The sequence below is a fragment of the Pteropus alecto genome, unplaced genomic scaffold (genome assembly GCF_000325575.1).
Source record: "Pteropus alecto unplaced genomic scaffold, ASM32557v1 scaffold155, whole genome shotgun sequence".
NCBI lineage: Eukaryota > Metazoa > Chordata > Mammalia > Chiroptera > Pteropodidae > Pteropus > Pteropus alecto.
This window is the reverse complement of record NW_006438113.1, coordinates 11,633,549-11,658,052: the sequence shown is the minus strand read 5'-3', so window position 1 is coordinate 11,658,052 and position 24,504 is coordinate 11,633,549. Positions and strand designations below refer to the sequence as shown.

The window sequence follows — 24,504 nt, the reverse complement described above, 5'->3', positions numbered from 1 at the left end:
CTTAAAGGGCTTCTTTAATCCTAAGACGGATATCATTTTTATATAACACATTATAAGTAATTTTTGTGTTATTTCATTGGGTGGCTTGTATAGAAATCATAAACTCAAGTGCATATTTGCTTATTCTCACAAAGGTCAAGGGCTTGAAGTGAAGAAAAATAGCCTTCTAGTTCCTTTTCAGGACAGTTTGTATAATTACTTCTCACATCTTGATGAAAGTTTACCCTGCATTCCCGTTAAACAGGTTCTTATGCCTTTTAGTCTCATCTTTCTCTTTTGTCTTCTTTTTCCAACCCAAACTACTGAGGGAGTGGATGAAGAAATGAGGATGTGGTGGGGACTCCACAGAGTTGGAGAGATGGGAGAAGGAAAAAAGCAGTTAATGTTGGAGTGTTGAAGTAAGATGGTACTGTTCCAATAATTTGCTAATTCTGAGTCGTGGCCTGCCAGCCTGAAACAGAAAATGTTTCTGTTTTCTTTTGTAATTACACTAGAAGAATCCAGAGTGTGAAAACCTTAGTAAGTGATTAGTTGCCCATAGTAGTCTATTTTCCCAAACTCTGTAAATTGAGCCTAATACACTGTCAAGAACATAGACATTCAGTCAGGTTTGGAGTCAGTGAGTTAAAAGGTCCTAGAGACCATTGTCTAAATCCTCAACCCTGTGGATAATGCAGCCATAGACCATCTTGTCCTTTGTGCCTAGACACTACGGTGATGGGAATCATAGAAAAAGAGTTTACAGATTGTGCTGAAACAAGCAAGCCTATATAAAATGCTAAGTTAAAATAGTAATGAAAAAAACTGTAGTCCTACTATGTGTAAGAAATTTAAGAAATTGACATAATGCATCTACCTGGTGAGTATTTGGAGTGAGTAGGGGAGATGAGGGAAAGGTGAAGGGCTGGGCACTACAGAAGAGAGAAAAGAACTATTTGAAAGAGGTGCTGCCAATTCTAGATTTGCTACATATATATATTTCTAAAGATGACAGATTTTTGGAGGTGTTTATTTTGGATGCAATCTTCTGTATTTCCTTTCTGCCCCCACCGTATCCTGTGTCTTGCACTGCCAGAATTCTGCTAGCTGCTGTGAAGCAGGGCTGTGGCAAGTGGCCAAGTGTGATAAAAACCTATTTTTCATTTTAAAACAGTATAGATGTCAGAATACTTTAAAGAAGTATTTAAAGACAGATTGATTGGAGTGGAAGGAGTAGTAAGAACCTAACGAAAAGATTGAAAGTTTTTGATTTGCTTTTGATAAAATTACATTTCCTTTGTAAATAAGAATATCAGCTAATGTCTGTCACTTTCTCTCCTTTTTTGCCCCTCTTTCTCTGATCTTTGACTCCTGGTGCTAGAAGCGCTGAATAGACAGGGTAAACGACTTTTCTGATCAGGAAGAGGTGGTAGTGATTTTTTTGTTTTTATCTTTGAGGGGATTCCAAGGGTACACTCTGTGTGAATGTCTCATTGCATGTATGCATGCTAATAGTTGGGTTTTATTTCTTTATTTTGTTCTTGTTTTAACCCCCCAAAAAGGAAATCTTTTTTTTTTTTTCACTTCTACCTCTGACTTTAGCTTCAAAACAAAATGTTGTCTAAGCATAACTGAGATGATAAAATAGAATTATAGTATAACATTGCAGAATTTTGGAATATTGACTTATCAGGTGGAGAACTGAACTCTAGTCAGTACTTTCTTTAATTTTAATATCTCATTCTGCATTGGCATTTGAGTCAGAATGAAATCAAGTTACTAGCTTGGCCAAGTGTCACAGTCGGGTGAGCTTTAAATATAAAATGGCTTTCTTTTTAATGATTGCTAGAGCTTTTAGCAGTGAAGGGGGAAAACTAAAGGGAACTGTAATAGATTTCTTGCCTAAAATGAGTATTCTTGGTTAGATTAAAAGTAGGGACATGCTGGGGCCCTGAGTTATGGCTCTGAAGGTCACATCACAGCCAGCATCAGAAAGTAGCAGCACTAGTGGAAGAAAAGACAGAAGATAACTACTGATGAGCAGGCTCTCAAAGAATCTCACTTGAAAAGGCCCTTCCATCACCAGAGGTTTATTTATTTATTTATTTATCTATCTATTTATTTATTTATTTTTTTGGCGGGATGTGGGGGAGGTCCTTCATAAGGAAATTATATTGTGTTCAGGCAAACCTACAAGGGGAACGTCTGTTTAAAAAAATTATGAAGTATGTCTATAAAAACAAGTAGAATAATGTATTTCCTTTAGCTTAAAAAATTAAAACTACAACTATGATTGCTGCCCCAAGAAGCCTTCCTATTTCTGTCTCGTCTCTCAAAAGTAACATCTTCTCCAAATTGGTGTTTACCACTCCCATGCATGTATTTATACTATGTATATTTATATACATATGCCTTGTATAGTATTGTAAGCATGTTTTAAACTTTAAGAAGATAATTACCCTGTATGTTTCCTTATGTAATTTGTTCTTTTTGCTTAATACTTTTAAAAAATATTTAAACGTCATTCATAATTCAAGTTTTACTTTTCTGTGGTGTTTCATTCTCTAGTTCACATATTTAACCATTCTTCTGTTGATTGAAAATCTTCTTAACTGAATATTTTGAGGGGAGGAAGGAAAGAGGAGTATATTATGTCATTTTTAAAGTTAGACTAGGAATGTTGTTTTGACTTTCAGAATAGCCAGTTTCCTTTTTTGGTGTGGAATGTCCTCATTTATCACATAATTGGGAAAACCCCTTTGTACTTCCCAAGAGAAGACAGAGAAGAGTAATGTTTCATTAGACAGATGAACATGTCTTGTGCAAAATGCAGAACAGCATCTGCTGTAATACAGTGAGCTCACGAGGGATAGAGCTGCAGCAGCAAAAACTTGGTTTACAGCATTAAAATTCTCAGATTTTTCAAGTGCAGACAAGTTTTTTGATGGAAACATGTTGGTATTTATTGTTTATTTTCTGTGTGTTTGGAATAATTCGCAATTGGGGACTATCTTCTTTATTTTGTAAAATAATATGTGTCTCAAATGATAAAAAGACTATTTTGAATTGTGTCACGGTTTTGTGGAGCAAAGGAAAACAAGGTCTGGGAATGGGGAGTTTTTTTTGAGGCAGATAGTGGTATGAAATAATTGTTTTAATAATAAATCTCATATATGTATTTGCCAGTGTATATTTACCTTGTAGTAATTGTTTTAAAAAGGCAATCTCCGATAAATATTTTTTCCCCCAATTTCATGCAGTTTTATTTGTAACATCTTTGATAGTGGTTTGAAAAATTTTGCAAAATACACAGTACAGAGCTTCATTCAGGTTGTTCCTCCAAATGATTTGCTATAGTGCATTAACCAGAGATGCTGATGCAGCAAGGGAAACACTAATAAATGGGATGCTTTCCAGGGACTGTTGCTAAGGCAAGGCAAACACAGCCAAAATTGAGAAGAAAATGTTATTTAGGCACCCAAGATGTAGTCTGGCCAGATATGCTATTAACAGTGAATATCTCATTCTAATTAAATTAATTGAGACCTGTGCAACTTGAATCACCAGACTACCTTAAAAATGTGACTCAACTTTAAGCATATTAGAATTATGGGATAACGCAATAATAGTCTTTAGGCTAAAACTTATTTAGAATGAAAACTTAGATTATTTTGCTTTTTCTTATTGGATGGATTCTGGTGCCTCAAGAATGATTAAATGCACTGTTTCTACCATTATGGTTCTTAAGGGTGCTGAATGGACCTGTAAGTAAAAGAAGAGATTTTTTGGGGAGCGGGAGGTAGGTATGATTAGATAGAAGGAGTGACAGTAATGCTAATTAAGAATGATTTTTTTGTTATTCACTATTGGTGTTTTTCTTGCAAATCACACAAATTTTCTTTTCACAAATTATTTTACCCATGATTAGTATGAGTTGGGAATTTGGTATGGGACGAGAAGGTAGTGGTGTATGAACAGGCTTTGAAAAAATTGCTCTTGTTTTTGAATAATCTCTGATTCAGTTTGCCAAGTGTCAGATATTTTGAAACAACTTCTAAACCAGAGAGTTTGTGTGGCTAGGCAAATGAATCAGTTTTTTTTAGCGCACCAAAATTTCTAAGTTTTGTAAACTTGTTTGAGAAACTGATGGAAGTTCCTGAATGAACCTGAATAGCCTGAGTCTTCTATTGTCAACATCCCCTTAAGTTTTTAAAAACATTTCTTATTTCTTCATTGTTTATTATGGTTCTGTTTTTTAAATGCTGGAAGCATAGGGATGGGGTGAAAAAATTTCCCTTTTTTAAAACTATTTTTAAAGTATTGGTTTATGAGTTGTTGCTTTGGCATCTCTATTTTACATCTGTATAAGCTTGTTATGTGGTTATTAAAGATTCAATACTTTTTTCCCTGAGAAAAAGTACATTTCAGAGGTTCTTATAACCAATCTGGTTATAACTCATTCTTTTAAAAGTGCCCTCTTGTCCTAAGTGTCACTGTCATAACTAACTGGCATCTAAGATTGACCTAAACAAGATCTTTTCAGACTTTCTTTTCTTTTTTGGCATTATATGCTGAGGTTCCCACGTCAGTAGGCTCAGGAGGGCCTTTACCTTTGACATTGACTTTACTTTTTTCTATTCTTTTAGGTCTTTCACTACCTTTCCTACAGTGGTTGGCAAGATATCGTTTCCACCTCACTCTCCATGTACCATGCCAGTGACATCTTAGCTGCTAGAGTGTGGAGCTGGCCTGTGGGAGTCAAGTAAGTGCCTTTTTTACTATTTGGCATGGTTTTTGCTTACTTTGCAAAGCCATGTAGAGGAACTTCTTAAGATTAGTTTTTAAAAAGGCACTTGCTTGATCCTTATGGGCCAGCTCTTTGCTCCAGCCTGCTACTGAACACCTGGTAGCTAACATGGTGCTGAATTTAGTGAGGTGACTATTGCAGAATGGAACATTTTTACTAGGGTAGACCTTAAGGACTGATAGATTTGATTTTGGCTTGATTAGACCATGTGTAGGTGAGCAACCCCCATCCCATCCTAGAAAGAATCAGAATTTCTGTTTTAGTGCAAACAGTTAGTTACTCTGGCTTGGAAATTTAACAGGTTATGGATGACCAGGTGTCTGCTGTTCTAAACCAACTGGGCTGCATGGAAAAAAGAACAGCTCTCCCAGGAAAGCCAATCACCTTGACATTTATCTGAGTTAATTTACCTTAATTTATTGAAGAAGTGATATTTAGCATTAATGAGTTGTGGATTTCTGTATTTATTGCTAAAGTTGCTAAAACTTGGTATTTTACTTTTGCAGGTCACCTTGTAAATTTTGCCTATATAAATTAACACATCCCCTGTTATGTCATTACAACCATGTAAGGGAGAGTGTTTTCCTGCTCTGTCTTAGGTATTGGTGATGTGACGTGTTCACGCAGGGGAAACTTGAACATTCTCAGGTATGTGAAGATCATGATTCATAAGCATTTTATCCCTGCAAACAAAACACAGTTTATTTCAGTGTGAACTCATGATATGGTTTAATAAAATCAATTTTGCCAGTTGATTTTTCTTCCCCTGATACTATAGAACAGGGATTGGCAAATTATCGCCGAGACCACTGTGTGTTTTTGTAAATAAAGTTTTATTGGAATACAGATCTGTTCACATATTGTCTGTGACTGCTTTTGCACTACTACAACAGAGTTGAGTTGTGACAGAGACCATATGGCCCACAAAGCCTAAAATATCTGGCTTTCTTTAAGAAAAAAATTTGCTAGCTCCTGCTATAGAAGAACCAAACTTCAAGTTGCATTTAGATATAAACTTTCTGGAACCACAGTTGAAGTCAAATAGTTTTCTAAAGAGAAAGCCATGACCTGTATCATAAAGCTGATTAGCAAGCAAATATTTGCAATATATGTATAGTGGTGGGATTACTAATACAGGTTAATGAAATGGAAAGCTATGTATGATTTCAGTCTGCCTTCTATTATATTCCCCACCACTCCACCCCCATCCCTCAGTAGGTATAAACATCCATTCAGTGGCAGGATATTATTTTTCTTTTTAGATACTCTAAAGCGCCTATAAAACAGATAACTGAAAAGATTTTATTAGGATATCTGGCATAACCAAGTAGTGATAACGAAAGGACCTCTTGATTCATGCAACAAATAGAGTTAGAATGGGCTTGAGATCATGGAAATTGAGGAAAAGAGATGTTCAGGAAAATGTTTAAGGATCACAGAGATTAGTGTCAGAACTGAAACTAGAAGCTAGATCTCCTGCTCCTTGCCCAGAGGTCTTCCCTCTAGGTCTTATATCTAGTCGTAGGGCACAATCTTTTTCTTTTCCTTTATTCCTCCTTGAGTGAAAGCAAAGACTCAATGATTTAAACCACAAAAATATGATTTATTGGAGAATCAACCTTACTTGGAGTTTGGATACCTTTATTTTATTGTTTAAAGATAACTGGGGGATTGTTTCTTTTCTTTATTTTATTTTATTATTTTATTTTTGGGGGCTTGGCAACCCTTGGTTGACCTCACAGATTGTAAGGACCTTGTCAGCTTACAATCCCTTATTTTTTTATTTTTATGCCTACAGCACCTGGTCTTCCTAGGTGGTCTCCCATCCAAATACTAACCAGGCCCGACCCCGTTTAACTTCCAAGATCAGATGGGATTGGGCTTGTTCAGGATGGCATGGCCATAGACAGGGATTGTTTCTTAATAATTCATTAAGTACTTGTAGTGTATACTCAAAAAGTTTATATTAGTTGGAATAAAAAAGGAAATCTGAACCTTGTTCATAACTTTATACCTAGGAGCAAAACCAAAATCAGAGTAGATAGAATGCTTCCCCCATATGTCTATGTGTCTAAGTCCATAGACGGAAAGTGTGTGTGTATATACACACATGTAGATGTCTGTTAGCTCTTAAAGTGCATCTGGATTGCATTCTGGGAAAAGTTTAGCAGGTGTATTTGAATCTGCAGATTATGTTGCATAATCTGGATTTTTAAGAATAAATTTATTTATTCTTAAATGGATTTTTAAAAATAAATTTTATTTAAAAAGTTTAAGAGTTCCAGGAAAATGGTGAAGATAGCACACATATTTACACCCACCTCATTCCCCCTGTTAGTAACATTTCAGCATTATATGGTGCTTTTGTTACAATTAATGAACCAATATTGACACATTATTATTAACTAAAGTCTGTACTTTATCCAGATTCCCTTAGTTTTTGCCTAATGTTTGTTTTGTGTTCCAGGATTAAATAAAGGTTTATTAGCATGCTCACTGATATAGAAGGCATCTACCTGAAGGTTAGACTAGTTCTGAAGTCCCTTTTAATTTCTAGGAGTATGATTAAACGAGTACAGGTTTAACTATTGCCCAGTTCTGACTTGTAACATTTGTATTCTGTAACAAGTCAAGAAAGTGGTTACTTTATTAACATTAATGGCTCTTTAATTGTTTATTTCTAAATTTTCAGCATCTTCAGTTCCAGAAAGGGCAAGACAAACTTGGTTACTTCTGTTATTGTCATAGATTAAATTGCTGGTGGAAATATTCTAAAGTGAATTGCCTTCTTTGGAAGCAATGTGGATCAACTATCCTACTTGAATATGTTTACCTTCCTGAAAGTAGTTTTTGAAGGGAGCACTTTCTGAAAAATCATTAGTCATTCCAATTTCCCTATAAAGACCTTAAAATATTTCTTCCTTAAAAGTTCTTTACTTACTAAAGTTGAACACATGCATTCTCTATGACTCAGCAGTTCCACTCTTAGATTTATACACACAGAATTTTGTGCTTCTATTCACCAGAAGATATGGACAAAAATATTCATGGCAGGACTAATTATAATCGTCCAAATTGGAATTTTCTAAATGCCTATCAACAGTAGAATGGATAAATAAGTTTCTGGTACAATGACATAATGAAGATTAAATAGTGATCAGAATGAACAAACTACAACTACATGTAATAATGTGTGAATCTCACAAACACATTGCTGAGCAAAAGAAGCCAAATGCTAAAGAATACATACTCTGTAATTCTTTTACATACATTTCAGAAAGAAGTAAAACTAATCTGTGGTGTCAGAAGTCAGGAGATTAGTTATCCTTGTTGGGGGTTGAGGAAAGTGTTTGGAATGGGGTCTGAAGCGACCATCTGGGGTGCTCGTTACGTTCTTTGTTTCTTGTTTTGGGTACTGGTTTCATGCATGTGTTCACTTTGTGAAAATTTACTAAACTTATATACTTTTCTATATGGTTATACTTCAAAGGAAAGAGTACATAAAAAGTATTAGTAATTATGGAAAAAGTACATAGTACAAGATTCACTGCTAACATGTAAGGAATTTTGGAGAACAAACTGAACATCTTAACCTTATATTGGAAGAATATTTGTCATCCGAATTTAGGATTATCAAATTGCCATTGTGTTACTGGAGCTGTTACAATCCTGTTAGTATTATAAGATGAATGATGTAGGTGGCGTTAATGGCTGCTTTTTATTGTAATCAGGTTTTGGGGATGCCTCAGAAAATATATTTTTCCTTTTCAATCTGTGTTAAGTAGAGTCCCCAAGTCACAGTGCCCATCCATATTTTTTATTTTTTTAATTATAGTAAAGACTGATAAGCCAAGTTGTGACTTGGATATATTATTGTATTTTCACATGCTAGAATTTCTCCTTTTCACTGATTGTATTTGTAGTGATTGAGCTTCAGTCTTGCCCTTCTGATATTCTACATGTTCTTTTGGTTGTCAAGGCATCACTTCAAACCTAACAAGAATGTACAGTCCTTTCCCCAAGTGGAGCTCCTTTTTGTGACTTTATTGTTTTTTTCATATTGGTACCTTTGGTTCTTTCTGTTACTTGACTAAAAATTAATTTTTGGCTCTTTTCCTTTGTAATACTTTCCTATTCTTTTTTTAAATGTGGTCAAATACACATAACATAAAATATACCATCTTAACCATTTCTTAAGAGTACAGTTCAATATCCCATCCTTTTAGTTACTAACTAAATCTTAGTTGGAACCTACCTTTCTCACCTCACTTATGTTTCACTTTGTTTCCATTATCATTACCTTTACCCTTGTTTAAACTCTTATGATGTGTCTGGACTTTTATCTAAAAAGCAACTCTCTTTCAGTGTTTCCTCTGCAGTCAATCCATTCTATATATTCCTGCTAGATTTATCTTTCTAAAATTTCACTTACGAAATCATTTTTCGTGCAAAACTTTTGCTTGCCACTACCTATAGGATTGAATGCAAATTCCTTTGTCTGATATTCAAGGCCTTCTACAATTGAGTTCCAATCTATCTTTCTCTCTTTAACGATAATGTTGTTCTTGGTAACCAGTGACTTGCTTACTAACTTCCAGGTTATGTGAAGCACTCATACATACATGATTTTATATAGTTTAGTCCTATGACGTCCTATAATTGCCACTGCTGAAGAAATAGAGGCTGGAGGGTTCTACATTAACATGCCTAAGCTATAAGTGATGGAATTGGGAGTTCAAATACATGTCTCCATCTCCTCGTGCTCCTGAATGCCTGAGTAGTCCAGTCCCCGACTACGAGGTGCATTCCTACCTTTATCCTAGCTCTTTTAGTTTGCAGATCCACCGCCTGCAAGGCCCTTACTTGTTCGTTTCTTCCCTCTCTCACAATCTTATACTATACATCCTTCAAGGCCAAGCTCAAGTCCCATCTATTTAGTGATTTTTTTTTTTCCTTCTCTCCCTCCCTCCAATTTCTAGAATTAGCCCTACCATACACCTTGTACTGTCACTGCCTTGAATCAGTATCTTTTTATATATGAATGATTTACTTTAGAATTTAGGTTGTAACTTCCTTGAGGTTGAGATCTTAGGTTATAGATTTTTTTTGTGTCCCCCGCAGTGCCTTATATATAACAGGTGCTTAATAAATGTATATGTTTATCATTTCAAATGATAATGGAACCATTAATATCTGAAGCTCTATAATGTACATCTAAGACTCTTTCTTGGTTCTTTGTGTTTCTCGAAGCTCTTTATAAATCCAACTAGCAGCCTTCATTCAGAACCAGGAATGACATGTTTAGATTGGAGGTAGATATCTTTGAATCGCAGGCAGGAAGCTTATTTACTATTGCCACTGATTCAGATCAGAACAGCACTTCGTATCCAGAATTGGAATTTTCCTCACTGTCTCACTACTGGTACTTGAGTTTAGGTCAGCAACATATCTCACCTGGGTTATGTTGATAGCCTCAAAGTTAGTCTTCTTGCTTTTGTCCTTTGTTCTCTGTGGTCAGAACTCGAGTAGTGGGAGTGATGATACCAGGCAGAAGACTACCTTTCCAACAGCTTCTGATCTCACTCAAGAGTAAAAGTCAAAGTACAGGTCATGTACTGCTTAACAATGGAAATGTATTAGGAGAAATATGTCATTAGGTGATTTCATTGTGTAAGCATCATAGACTGCGTTTAAACAAACCTAGATGGTATAGCCTACTACACACCTAGGCTATATGGTATAACCTATTGCTCCTAGGCTACAAACCTGTACAACATGTTACTACACAAAACAACATGAGATCAAGCATGAGAGAAAATGATATAATCAAGAGATGAGGTAAACGAGTGGTATGAGGCTGCTGCCAATGTAAAATGGCATACTACTTTACAGCAAAAATTTTTTTTTATAAATAGAAAGATTGTACTCTGAAATCACAATTAAAAAGTATAATACATAAACCAGTAAGTCATTTATTATTATCATCAAGTACTATGTACTGTACATAATTTTATGTGCTATACTTTTATTACAGTGCAGTAATTTGTTTACACCAGCATTACCATAAACACATGAGTAATGTGTTGTGCTATATTACCATGGCTGTGACATCACTAGGTGATAGGAATTTTTTTGGTTCATTATAATTTTATGGGGCCAACATCATTTTTGTGATCCATCGTTGAACAAAATGTTGATATGTGGCACATGACTATACTTAAAGTGGCCTACTGGCTACAATATACTGATAAACTGGTTCTCTAGAGGGAGAAAAGCCTCTGATTTGCAGTGTTTGCCTATTTCTGTGGTATAATTACTCCCACTATGGGATTCAAAGAATGTATAACAATCTGCTCTTCGTCTGGTGCCAGCCAGCTCACCACTGCTGAACATTTGGCTCCTTGTCTGACCCCCAACTGCTGCCACTTTTCCCCTTGCCCACTCCGTTATTGTGATACCTCCTTGCTGTTCCTCAAACATGCCAGATATGTACCTACCTCACAGAGTCTTTGCATTTGCATTTTTCTATAGTTAGAATGCTCTTCTCCTGAATACATGCAGGTTTGCTTATATCTTATCTCTCTTGTCTGCTCAAATATATTCTATGATCTGCCTGTATAAAAATGCAGTCTTTCCCCATCTACTAAACACTCCCTTTCTCCGTTATGTACTCTGCTTTATTTTTTCTTGGCATTTCCAGCATATTGTGTGTTTATATATTACTTGCTATCCCTTCCTGTCCCCTCCATTGGAGCTGGAACATTTTCCTCACTACAGAATTGTTAGCATCTAAAAGAATGCCTAACACACAGGCACTCAAGTAGTTGAATGGATTAATATGTACCTCTTTTAAAGATGCACATTTGAGTGAGTGTATTTTCCTATCTGGGAACATCTTTTGTATGGAAAGAATTTTTAATTTTTATTTCATTGGTTGTCCTGAAATGATTTCTAATATATGCTACAGTATTTTCGTACCTATCTGATTTGATGCCTGGCTATAGTGATGCATTAACTGTTTTTTTTTAGGCGGTGTTTTCTGTTGGTAGGGATAATGGTTATATTTGCTATTGAGATTAAAAAGAAGCATTTCATTTTGGTTCAAATGAAAATAACTGCAGTATATATAAACATATCAGTTTGGTCTTGTCATTGTTATTGTAACTTGAAATAATTGTTCACTTAAGCTCCTTATGAAGAACTCAACAATATTTATGGTTAAGTGTATGTGTGGTAATGTGTTATTCTCACAATGATGTCATTGTGAGTTTTAAGATCTGTGGTAAGTAACGTGAAAATGGAGTCTACATTATATTTGAAGATTAAAATGGGTTTATGAGTACACTTTTCTCTATAAATGTGAAAATTTATAGACCAATTTGGCATACTAGCTTATAATTGAAAAGGTTTATGACTTCACTTGAACTAGATACTGTCTTTTCCTCTTGATCTCAGTTGCTGCTTTTTTCTTTCTTGAAGTGAAATTCAACACTTCACTTGACTTAGTCTAGGCATAGACTACCATTACAATGAGGTAGCAAGATTGAGTTGTAGTTTCTGCCAGTTTTCTTTTTTTAAAACTTAAGTATTTTTGCAAGTAAAATTTCAGTGTAATTAGAGTTGAAAGCATGATAGCCAGAGTTACTTGTTCCATATTAATCTTTTTTGGGGTAACCATAGTAACACATTTGTTTGGGGGTTTGAATCACAGAAGTCAGAGAAGACGGTCACTTGAATTGAAAGTTGTCACTTCTTCCTGGCAGACAATTAAGTAATGGAGAAAAAAACTTTCTCTTTTATGAGAGTGTGTGTTACTTTCATGATTGACATTTTAACTAAAATTTGCAATATTTCTTTCCTCAAGACTTTTGGACATTGGAGAAAAATTCTCTTTGTCTTACGAAAGCTTAATTTCCTTTGTTCTGACTTTTTTCTTCAGAAAATGTTTATCTTCTAGAGTTTTTTTTTAAGATTTTATTATTTTTTTTAGAGCAGTTTAAGATTCACAGCAAAATTAAGGGGAAGGTATAGAGATTCAGATTTTTTATTGCAACTACATTTTTAATAATTACCAGGTAAATTTGTCAGAACAAAGATAAACTTAGTGTTTTGTTTATATGTATGACGCTATGATTCTTATTTTTTTCTAACACATTCAGAATTATCCATTTTAAAAGCTCTTACCTGCATATAATTATCTATATGTTAAATCTTTATCATAGAAAAATTAAGATATAGAGAAATGGAAGGAAGAAGAAAATGCTATTTAGAGACAACCATTGTTAACATTTTTATGTGTTTCCTTCCAGACATTTTTTGTGGAGTTCATCTTGCTTTTCATAAAAGAATTGTTCATTTTTATATATGACATAAAACTATATATTTTGCTTCCTTTGCTTAGCATTATACCAAATATTTAGCTAACTTGTCATGAACATTTAACGACAGCATAATATTCTAAAAACTGGCTGTATCGTTGTTTGTGTTTACAATACAATTTTCAAAAAAGATCTTTGGTCGCACATTCAAGAGTTTTAAAGAATAAACCATCTTTCTCCTTGAAACTGGTTTGAAGAAAATTGAAAAAGAAAAAAGAAACACATCAATATTCACTTGATTTGCCTTCTGTAGTGCTCCTGTATGAACAGAATTGGTTACTGACCATGGTCTTATACAGTCACAAATAATAGCCACAAGTTACAGTAAAGTTATTTAAAGCATCTTTAAAAGTCCATCTGTTTGAGATGCTGTCTTCAAGAAACCTTTTGCCAGTATATGAAAACTGTCAGATTCTTCTTAGGCTTTCAGAAAGCCTATCCTTTCATCTGTAGATTTGGTAACCAAGAATATTAAGGAATAATCATCTTATAAACTCTTTTTTAGAATTGCTATGGTGTTTTCGTAGCTTATCATTCTTTCATAAAGGTGGGTACATGTACTATACTTAAAAAAAAAAAAAAAACAACAAGTTTCTCCGTTACACATTTGTTTCCAGTCTTTTGCTATTACTTATTTGCATTGCTACAATGAATAACCTTGTGCATTCAGCTTTGCTCCTGTATGAGTTTATAGCATGTGTTCCTAAAAGCAGAAGGTAAGAGAATTACTGCGTTTACATCTTTGCCAACACAATATGTTATCAGACTTTTGGATCAATGTCTAATTGATGAAAAAAATGGTATCTCAATTTAGATTTAATTTGCTTTAAATGAGTTGATAAGAAGTTGAACATCTTTTTAAAGAACAGTATATCCTTTTGCTGTGCACTAAAGCTTCTATTCTTTAACTCTTAATAGTGTTGTTGATCTTTTTCTTTGTGATTTGTAGGAGCTCTTTGTATATCAGAGAAACTAACCCTTTGTGATATGAGTTGTAATATTTTTTTCATTTTGTTAGTTTTTAACATTTAAATTCTTTATGTCTGAATCTACACATTCAACTCTTAGGCACATTTTAAAGGCTGTGTTGTATATGAAAGTAGGGAGCTACCTGTAAATGTTGCTAAGTGAATAAAATATTATTCTTGAAAATATCCGAAGATAATTTTGTGGATAGAGGTTAGATTCATTCCTCCTCCTTATGAAGAAGCAAATTTAAGCTAAGCACGTGGAAGAATTTCCCCTCATAATATCAGCTTTAATATGGAATGGGCATCCTTGCGACTAGATGGATTCTTGTTACTAGATCAGTTATTGGAGATACCAACTCTTGTCCCTATTCATTGCACAAAATAGGCACTTACTGTTGAATAAATGAATCTTTGGATCATCTGGCAAGTTAGATTAGCTGGTTTCTAATAATGCTTTTTTAAAATATTTTTATACCATTTTTATTTAAAAATCCTAATTTCTGTGTCTGTACATTTTTATATAACAGAAATTTTATTCCTTTCCTCCTTTCTTGCTTAATTCCTTTTCCCTCTTTTCCCATATTGCTCTAAGATAACCACGTTGCAGACTATATATCCTTCTATATTTCCTGTATTTGAGTCATCATCCTATCTATTTTTTGTCTGCCTATCAGTGCACGCACACACACTCCTCCAGGCACACATGCATATGTATAGTTTTTAAAAATTTTGTTTCATATAATTGGATCTTATTTGCATTCTTTTCTGTATTGTGTTTTTCTCACTTGATAATAATGATTAGAACATCTTCTAAGTGATCTAGTATAGCTTTAAATTATTTACTTAGTGGCTGTATAAAATATGCTATTATTTATGAGATTATTCCCTAGTGCAGCTCTACCTTTATTTATTTAGCTAATTCCTTGTTATTGATGGACATTTGCTCTGGTTTTCATTTTTCCCCCCACTTTGAACATTGTAGTGACCATCTTGTGGTGGCACATTTATTCTATGAGATAAAGAATCAAGAGTGGAATTGCTGATTCAAAGGATATATACATATGATACATGTATATTTAATAATAATTAGTAATTTCTGTCAGATTGTTTTCCAAAACCAACAACAAAAAAGCCTTTCTATGGTCCCTTCTGAGTCAGGTAAGATCATAAAATATGATAAGCCTTTTGTAGTAGTTATAAGATTTAAGTTATAAGATTTGCTGGATTCTTAGAAGACATTATCTGAAGACTTATCTTTATAAAATCAATTCTTTCTGTGTTCTGAGTGACTGTTACTTTATTCTAAAACAAAATTTGTTCCTCAAAGTTCTTTGTTATGTACCCAGTGCCACTGTAATATTCTAATAGACTAGAGGGTAAATGGAATTGAGACAGATTTTAAAATCTGACTTTGCGGATAGAGTTGCGACATAAAGGACGTTTTGGTAATAGATTTTTATCTTTAAATTGGGTATTTGCTTGGTTACAAGAGGATTAATTATCAGAATCTCTTTTTCTAGTAGTCTCTCAGATTGAGCAGATAACTATAGAACACCAATGTTCAGAGAGGGAATACCATAGAAAATGTATGGGTAGTTGTTGTAGTTTTACACAGCAGATAACATCTAGAATAAAGAATAGATGAAAATGCTCATTGAGGATTAGTATTCTTGAAACATCATCAAAGACAACATTCCCAAGCCTAACATTCACAGCTATTCATAATCTTGTCCATCTTGTATATTAAAGATATTTCCCATGAAGCTCAATACACTTTTCCTTAGTCTTGTTTTCTTGTTTGCCACACTTATTTCCAGTGCCATTCATTTGTTCTTATCCTTTAGACCAAGGGTCCCTAACCCCTCGGCCAAGGACTGGCACTGGTCCCTGACATGTTAGGAACCAGGCAGCACAGCAGGAGGTGAGTGGCAGGCTAGGGAGCGAGCGAAGCTTCATCTGTATTTGTAGCCGCTCCCCAGCACTAGCATCATCGCCTCAGCTCCACCTCAGATCATCAGGCAATAGATTCTCATAGGAGCACCGGTCCCTGGTGCCAAAAAGCTTGGGGACCACTACTTTAGATGGTATATACCTCTCCTTCTACACCTCTGTAGAAAGATCATTACAGTACTACATCTTTTCAACATTCAAATGCCATCTCCTTCATGAAGCCTGACTTCTTCAGTTCACGGTGATCCTTTTTAGCTCTTAACTCTTATAGCACTGATATTGTAAATTTCTTTTGCCTGGTTCCTAGATGTATATATTTATGTAGCAGGAGAGTTTTTTGAATTTTTATTGAGTGCTTCTGGTGTGTGCAGTGCTATTCTAAATAGTGGGTATACAGAGATGAACAAGATAGGCAATGTCTCTGTCTTCATGGAGTTTATATTGTAGGGAGAGATAGCCAATAAGTTAATTAACAGACAGTAAGAATCTGATGAAACATCTATGAAGAATGAATCAGATACCTTAGCTGCACGTGGTAGAACCCATTCTAGTTAGTTTAAGCAGAAAAAAATTTTTTTAGGTAGCTCACAGAATCTTTGGGGGAAGCCAGAGAATCAATCTTGGAGTCTCTTGAGTCAGGAACAATGTCCAAATTATACCACTAAGCAACATCATTGGAGACTCTACTGCTTTTGGCACTGGGAACAGATATTAGAATTTGCACTGTCTCTTCTGAGTGGAGTTGCAACTGCTAGGACCTTTGACATTTCTGCTTTTGAAAGAAAATTGGTATCTGTCTGAAATGTTCTTCAGAATGGATTCCATATGGTTCCTCTATTATATCACTTGCTTTGTAATTGAAATGCCATGCGGATATATTAGGTAGATAGAACCTAAGTCAGTTATGTGCTTCCCATTTGTAAGAGAGGCTGCTGAAATGAATTTCTGACTTTTGTCTTTGGATGATGGGAATTATGAGAGGAGAAATTTTCCAAATGAAAAGACTATTTAAAGGTGCTGAGTAGTTAAAAAGTATGGGAAATTTGATATGGTAGAGAGTGATTGCAGAGTTAATTTAGATTTGAGTAGTCAGAGAAGACCTCTCTGAGGTCAAGATTCTTGAACCCTAAATGACAAGGAGTAATTCATGTAATAAAGGTGAAAGATATTTCAGTAGAGAGAATAAGTGAAAAGGCCCTGGTTTGGGATCAGTATAGGAGTTTGGGATGGTGAATGAGATTGGCCTATTGGAGGAACAGCAGGATGGCAGATGTTGCTGGAGTGTGGTGAGTGAGAGGGAGTGTGATATGAGATAACAAAGGAGAGAAGGGTTTTGTTTTGTTTCATTTTAACAGAAATTTGAGAGTACTCATCTTATTTCCCCCTGAGATGTCCTGTAGGGATGTAGAGTAGGGATGTAATTATAGGTGTGGAGTAAAGAAATATATTTCTGTATTATTAAACCCCAGGAGCTGTTAGATATCATGGACTGACTAAAATTATTTGCATACTGGTTTAGGAGGAGAACAGCATGAAGTTTCTAGCAAAGATACAAAATACTGGAAAAACTACATGTCAAATGAGTAGTGAGATGAAGCCTTCTGTTTTAATTCCAGTGCCCCAACCTGGTGTGGCTTGAGAGACATTGCTGCTTTATTCCTCTTACCTTGATGTATAGGAACAATGTTTTGTGGTTAGTTACTTGTGTTGTACTAGGTCTCATAACTGCTTCAGAATAGCAAAAAGCTCCAACCCCGAATGTGCACTGATAGATCTTTCTTATTAAATAATTGCAGTATACAGTGAAATGATAGAAAAATTCTTTTTAGAGGTTTTTTTTTTTAAGAAATCAACCCCACAAACAAGTGAGATATTTTGCCTTCAGAATGCAGAACAGTTACCACTCTGAATAAAGTAGACTCTGCTTCTTGTTCACTCTCTTTTCCATTGCCATTTCCAGTTTAGACTGGGACAGATAGTCCAGATGCATCTAATATTCTCATACTGCAGCGTGGCATTTGGACTTTAAATGGATACTAACAAGACCACAGGTGGTAATACTCTTAACTCAGAGTTTCTCAACCTTGGCACTACTGATATTCTGTTCCAGATAATTATCTGTGATTGGAGGACTGTCCCATGCATTGTAAGAGGTTTGGTAGCATCCCTGGCTTCTACCCATTAGAAGGCAGTAGCAGCCTTCCCAGTTGCGATAACCAAAAAATGTCTTTAGACATTGTCATATATGACAATGTATGGTCGAGAACCACTGCTCTAACTATATCTTTCTGCCTTCTTTTAGAATGTATTCTATTTGTCCTTTCTAATAGTATCTGATGGCTATACCCTATAGGTACTTTGCAGAGAATGGATCCATATGAACATTTCTGAATATGACCTTTTAATCCTAAACATGCAGAAAGTTTTAACATCGTTTCAAAATGAGAAAACAAAATTTCTTTTTCCTTCTGTGTATATCCTTTGGGTTTTTCCAATATTACTTTTGTAAGATCATATAAGATAATGTATGCAAAAGTGCACTGTGGGAGATATTAATGGATGCAATGGTTGACTCCTCGATAGCTACTTCAACTTTTTTCCGTTGTGCAACAACAGTATGATGTCTGAATTTGACCCTAGCCTCACATGTGAGCTCTGATTAGCCTTAGCCAGTGCTTTTGAAACTTCCAGTGGTTCATGACATTATTGATAAGGGTCATAAAATCAATTTAAAATAAATGTAATACAAAAAAATCAGTGAATTGTGCATGGTAAGGATAAGTATTATATCATAAAATATTTGTTAGCTCCTCTGTGTATGTGCGTATGTGTACATTTGTGTGTACTGAGTCTTGATGTAAAATATTTCTTATTGTGTCTTGTGGCTGAAGAAGTTAAAAAGCCACTGGTCTAAGCCAATCATGCAAATTTCAGCCACCACCTTGCCAGTTATTGATTCAGGAGCCCCAGTCTAAGCCAGTCTGTTCATGGAATTCCTCCTTTAGCAGTAACTGATTCTGGGATGGGCCTGTGATCTAATGTGGCTCACTCAGTCAACCTGAAGGATAGGACTATGGATAAGGGAACCTTCAGTCTTCTACTTCATGAGTACAGAGAAGCCTGTAAATCTAGTTGCTACTGGGTGCCATCTAAAAAACCAGAGGAAGAATCAGCTAATGAGGTTAAAGATGGACACAACTTGGATCCTTGTAGACATTGTAGAACTGCTCTATTAACTGGCCTTAAAGCCCACTCCTAACTCTGGTCTTCTATGTGTGGACAATAAATACATTTCCATGATGTTTAAACAACTTTAAGTCTGTTTTGTTCTGTTTGTAACTGAAAGAGTACTGACTGATGGGTGTAGATGATGGTAGTGATATTTTGGAATAATTGCTGGGAATTTATCTTAATTTTTATTTTTGGAATCTGGCTGAAAATCATACTGACTCTTTTTTTTCATCTGGGAAATGGAATTCGAACTAAGTTATTTGAGGTCTCAAATAGAGCAGATTGCTTTATTTGAATGCAATATTTAATATTTGTAGAGCGTGCTGCTTTATGAATATGTGAATATTATACTTATAAAATCTCATTTTAAGGATTCTATTAGCCATCCAATTGGTTTTTCTTTTCATTATTAGGTTTGAAGCATACTCTCTTTTCTAAACTTTCTTTTTATCTATTCTCAGAGATTCTTTTGTTTTCTGAGCTATGAAAACAGCTATGATTTTTTTTTTTTATGTTTGGTTGTCTTTATTTCTCTTCAGAGTATTCAGAAGGAGAAAAATCATTTGTCTCATCCTTTTTAAATGACCAAAAATAATAATCAAGAATGTGTATAGAACAAGCCTGTGAGAAAATAAAAATTACTAACTCATTGAGACTTAGTCTTTTATTCTAGGTATTCTTGTCAGTGAGCACCCACAGAATGGATATTGGAAGACTAAGGTTATCCTTAGCTTCATTGTCAAAGGATACGACTCTCTCTCTCTCTCTTTTAATAACTTTATTGAGAGATAATTTACATAATCTTGACATTCACCCTTTTAAAGTATACAATTCAGTGGTTTTAAGAATATTTTCATCACTGCACAAAGAAACCCCAAAAGGCAGTCACTTGCCATTTCCCCCTACACCCATCCCCGGGCAATCACTAATTTATTTACTTTCTTTTTCTATGGATTTTCCTAATCTGAACTTTTTGCTTAAATGGAATCATACAATACATGGCATCTTATGACTGGTTTCTTTCACTTACCATAGTGTTTTTGAAGATCATCCCTGTTGTAGCATGCTTCAGTACTTTATCTCTTTTTATCGCGTAACTTAATCCATAATATTTCATTCTATGGATCTACATATTTTATTTATCCATTCAACAGTTAATACATGTTTGGGTTATTTACATTTTTGACTATTATGAATAATGCTGCTATGAACATACTTGTACAGACTTTTCGTGAACGTATGTTTTCATTTCTCTTGGGTATATATGTAGGAGTAGAAATGCAGGGTCATAGGATAATTCTATGTTTAACTTTTTGAGGAACTGACAAACCGTTTTCCAAAGCATCTGCTCCGTTTTACAATCCCATCAACGATATATGAGGGTTCCAACTTCCCTACATCCTCGCTAACACTCATTACTGTCTGTTTTTTTTTTTTTTTTTAGCTATTCTAGTGGGTGTGAAGTAGTATCTCTTGATTTTGATATGCATTTCTCTAATGATTAATGATGTTGAACATACTTTCATGTACTTATTAGCCATTTTCATATCTTCTTTGGAGAAATGCCTATTCAAATTCTTAGCCCATTTTTAAATTGGGTTGTTTGTCTTTCCGTCGTTGAATTGTAAGAGTAGGAATGTCTTTTTAAGCTTTTCTTTATGTTTTATGAATTTATCATCTATTCATTTTTCAGTCTAATAACTCTTGTCCCCAAAGAAGGCAGTCATATGTCCTTTTTGGTGTCTTTCAGTTTTTTTAAGTACCAGTCATAAAGACAGTAAGTCATGTATTTTTTAAAAAATGAAATGGGATTGTTGATGCACAAAAACAGGTAAGTGGAAGAAATTATAAAGCATTACTAATATAAGTCAAATGTGATAGGATCTGGCGAAATGAATTAAATCCCTTTAATTCCCATGGGAACCTGATTGAGCAGGGAAGCCATGACTGCTGAATCTGTCAAACAAATGCTGTTGGTTTCTGGCACACTCCTTAAGCACAATCCCTCACCAGCAATATAAGAGACATTTATATATAACATTGTAAGGTTTTGTACATAATATTTTGATAATGTATTTGTTTTACCCTCCTTCAAAAGGAATTTGGGTATTCAAAGAATTCATAACTGGTTTAACTGGATCATGAGAATGATTTACATAGCATAGTAGTAAATGAAGGCTATTAAATATATTCTTAGCTTGATTAAACTACAGGAGAGAGCATCCATGATACCAAAATTGCCCATTTGATTTTATTCTACATTTTGTAAATTTAATATGAGTGTAATCTTTGGAGCATTTATACTTGATTAATATTAAATGGAAAAAATAGACTATCTGTAAGGAGTGCTGAAAGAAAGGTAGAGAGGGTTGGAAAGAACACAGGCTGTAGTAACAGACTGGGTTTCCAAATCTACTATTTCCTCCTTGGGTGACCTTGTACGAGCCACATTTATCTCTCTAAACATCACTCTTCTCATATATATAAAATGGGATGGATAAAATCTGCCTTGTAACTTTGTTGTAAAGATAAAATGAAGCAATGTATGGAAAGCACAGGGTAGTGCTTTAAAAGACACTCAATTGATGGTACCTGCTATATGTTGTTTGAAATATAAGTATTTTTATGTAATGAGGGGAGAATTTAGATAGTCTTATTTAGCTGAAATTAGAGCATTTATTTAATCTTGACAAACCTTTCTGATAATTTAATTTAGTAGAAGGTTGATAAAACAAACCTGGCCCTACTTTCTTTTTTAAGAATTAATTTCTTACTATAATGGTAAAATATGCTTGCTGAAGAAAATTTAGAAAAATACTTTGAAAGTTACATTTTAAAAATTCAAAAATAGATAGGAATCTGTGAACAGAGGCTTTAAATTGGAATGTGGTCCAAGAAGTAAAGAAAAATCTCTTGAAATAATAATAACAATATTAATTGGAAATTATGAGTAAAAACTGGAGGTGGTTTCTTTAAAGACTGATGCATACTATGAAAGAAATTCCTTGCTTTGCTCAGAACTAAAACAGACATTTACAAAAGACCAATGGGGAAGATATACAATTAAGAGTGACTTTAGAGTATTATCTGAATGGGCTCAAAATGAGATGAGGATTCTAAAGTTACTAAGAAAACCAAAACGTTTTTTAAAACTGGACTAATAGGAATAGGTAAGAATAGGCTTGCTATTTGTATTTAATGTTTTTAAAACAGATGGCAATGAAAGCATAATTTCTTACCTCTTCACATTTCTGATAAGGAACTTTTTTTGACTTGTATAATGGAAAATGACACTAATAAGGGGTAGTCAAAGTCTGAGAATAGTGAAGAGCCTATAAGGGAGCATAGAGTTGTCCCAGAAAAAAATCATAAACTATGTGTTACTCAGAATTTACATATGAGATTATCTGTGGTCTTTGGAGGATTGAAGATGGTGTTCTGAAAAAGAGAAGAAAGTAGATTTGCAGACCAAAGAAAGACAAGTGCATAAGCAGGATTCTAGAATTGATATTAAAAATGGATTTTAAAAATTGTAAATATTTTTAAGGAGGAAGTGATAGTTGCAGGGTACCCTAATTTTCTTTACAAATAGTGTTGTGAAACTAGTAGTTGAGTGAATTGCTGTATCCATGCTGTTCAGTAATTAGGCACTAGCCACAGGTGACTTGAAATGTGAGTAATTTAAATTGAGATGAACTGTAAGTGTATACATCAGATTATTTACATGTTGAAATGATAATATTTTAAATATGTATATTCGTGTGTATATTTGGATATATTTAAAATAAAATATATTAAAATTAATTTTACCTGTTTTTGAAAAACTTTTATTAATGCGGCTATAGACTTTTAAATTATATATGCGGCTCACATATTGGAAATGCGTTGGGCAGCACTGTGCTTTATGCAGAGTAATAGTTGCTAAGTTATTTTAGGAAAATTTAAAGTTAAGGTATTGGATATTGAATCAAGGTTATAATAATTTCCTTGTAAAAAAATGAGGACTTTACATTCTTATAATTAAATAGATTTATAACTAAACACCCAAAGAGTTTTAATCAACAGAATGCATATGTATTATGGTACACTGTTGTAGTGACTATGATAATAGCAGACAGTGGGGAAATGATAGCAATAGGCAGACACTTTTGTTCAGCATTTTAAAAATTATTTTTTAAAATTAAAATTTTAATTTTGAGGTAATTACAGGCATGCCTTGGAGATATTGTGGGTTTTCCACACTGCTGCAATAAAATGAATATTGCAATACAGCAAATATCTCAATAAAATGAATATTGCAATAAAGCAAGTCACGAAGTTTTTGGTTTCCCAGTGCATGTAGAAGTTGTATTTACACCATGTTGTAGCCCACTAAATGTGCAATAGTGTTATGGCTAAAACACAATGTATATACCTTAATTAAAAAATACTTTATTGCTAAAAAATGCAAACTACCACCTGAGCCTTCAGTGAGTCAGAATCTTTTTTTCTGGTAGTGGATCTTCCCTCGATGTTGATGGCTGATTAATGAACAAAGGTGGTGGTTGCTGAAGGTTGGGGTGGCTTTGGCAGTTTATTAAAATAATAAAACAATGAGGTTTGCCACATAGATTGACTCTTTCACAGATAATTCCTCTGTAGCATGCGATACTATTTGATAGCATTTTATTCACAGTAGAACTTCTTAGAAAATTGGAGTCAGTCCTCTCAAACCCTGCTGCTGCTTTATCAACTAAGTTTATATATTCTAAATCCTTTGTTGTCATTTCAGCAATCTTCACAGCATCTTCAGGAGTACATTCCATTTCAAGAAATCATTTATCTTTGCCATACATAAGAAGCAACTTCTTATCTGTTAAAGTTTTATCATGAGATTGCAGCAATTCAGTCACATGTTCAGGCTCTTATTTCTAATTCTAGTTCCTTTGCTATTTGTACCACAACTGCAGTTACTTCCTCCCCTGAAGTCTTGAACCCCTCAAAGTCATTTATGAGCGATAGAATCAACTTCTTCCAAATTCTTGTTGATGTTGCTATTTTGACCTTGTCCCATGAACTATGAATATTCTTAATGGCATCTAGAAAAATGGATCTTTTTTAGAAGGTTTTCAATTTACTTTGCCCAGATTCATCAGACGAATCACTACCTGTGGCAGAGATAGTCTTACAAAATGTATTTCTTAAATAA

At 34.3% G+C, this 24,504-nt stretch overlaps 1 protein-coding gene and 1 non-coding gene across 3 annotated transcripts in view; one reads left to right on the top strand and one right to left on the bottom strand.

The window, feature by feature from the left end:
• Positions 1-24,504, top strand: part of MCU (mitochondrial calcium uniporter) — a 158,466-nt gene that overhangs the window by 9,186 nt on the left and 124,776 nt on the right. Inside the window, exons 2-3 of one of the 2 annotated variants that reach the window (XR_003047382.1) lie at positions 4,626-4,741; positions 5,386-5,434. The exons of the other annotated variant lie outside the window; for it this stretch is intronic. The gene's annotated coding sequence lies outside the window, so the exon portion shown is untranslated. The remainder of the gene's footprint in view (positions 1-4,625; positions 4,742-5,385; positions 5,435-24,504) is intronic. 2 annotated transcript variants of the gene reach the window in all.
• On the bottom strand, positions 6,576-6,694 carry LOC112482734. Its single transcript, XR_003047403.1, has one exon. It is a non-coding gene; the product is annotated as a 5S ribosomal RNA (ribosomal RNA).